Consider the following 1,133-nt stretch of genomic DNA (forward strand, 5'->3'; position numbering starts at 1 on the left):
CCCTTTAATTAGATGCAAGATAATTAAACTAAAACACTCCCTTTTCTTTGTCTTGAAGTAAAGTTTTCCCTCCAAAACATTTGATTGGTTAAAAACTTTTCTTGTATAAGGTGTAAGATTTTCATTGGCCAACTTAAAACCTTGACTCCYCCCATAACAGAGGTTTTAAAAGTTAGTGCAGCTCTCAAGACGGTTATGTTTTTGAGACAGTGAATGAATGAAGAGATCTTTTCAACATCAAGCCAGAAACAGCTTTCACAGCCCAGCAGGGGTCCTCCCTGCCAGCCTTCCCCATGGCTGGACAGGATGGTACCAGTCTGCATCTCCCGCTGATTGATCGAATAGCTCTCGCTCCATATCGGCTCAGTCTCTGAGTTTGATTTTATAGGAGTCAGATAAGCCAATGGTAATTCATGCGTCATTTTAGTTCATTTTCTCTCCAAAGTGGAAATCAAATTAAGAGTCTTGCAGCCACCTGGAGGACCAGACTGCGAGTCACCAGAGAGTGACCCCCTTTTCTGACCAAGGGACCAGTCGAGTTTATCAGGCAGACCGCCTGACATCCAGCTTGCATGGAGAGCTGTCTGGAGAACGAACCCCAGAGATGACATTCCACCGCTGACTTCCCTTCCTGGTACCCACAAGCCAGAACAAAAAGGGTAAAGGTGAACACTTGTCTTGGTGACACACACAGGTGCTCAGACGTAAATTTGATTTTTTATCTTTGTATGAGATTTGATAAACTAAATGCTTTTCTCTACCTAATTTAACTAGGAGTCTTTAGTTACATCCACAGCTAAAAGCAACTTACCTCACCTCACTCTAAAAGCAAAACTCACTTCTCAGTATTTATTTTGTTTATCTGTTTGTTTGTTTATTTGTCTGTCTGTTTGTTTATTCACTCGTGATAGCAAACTCTTTCAGTTGTTACCTGGTTCAACATGTCATCARTTATTCATGACTCGCCATAGTTGTAAATACATTTAATCTGTAAATAAATGGCTCGTGGAGAACGTGCCAACATAAGCTAATCTCATTTTTGTGTCTTGATAAGAGATATTAATATTATTGGTTTTGATAAGACAAGAACTCATAAAATCATTTTGGGTACAATTTATTGTGAGACTGATTAC

This window comes from Austrofundulus limnaeus, unplaced genomic scaffold (genome assembly GCF_001266775.1).
Source record: "Austrofundulus limnaeus strain Quisiro unplaced genomic scaffold, Austrofundulus_limnaeus-1.0 Scaffold1441, whole genome shotgun sequence".
Lineage (NCBI taxonomy): Eukaryota > Metazoa > Chordata > Actinopteri > Cyprinodontiformes > Rivulidae > Austrofundulus > Austrofundulus limnaeus.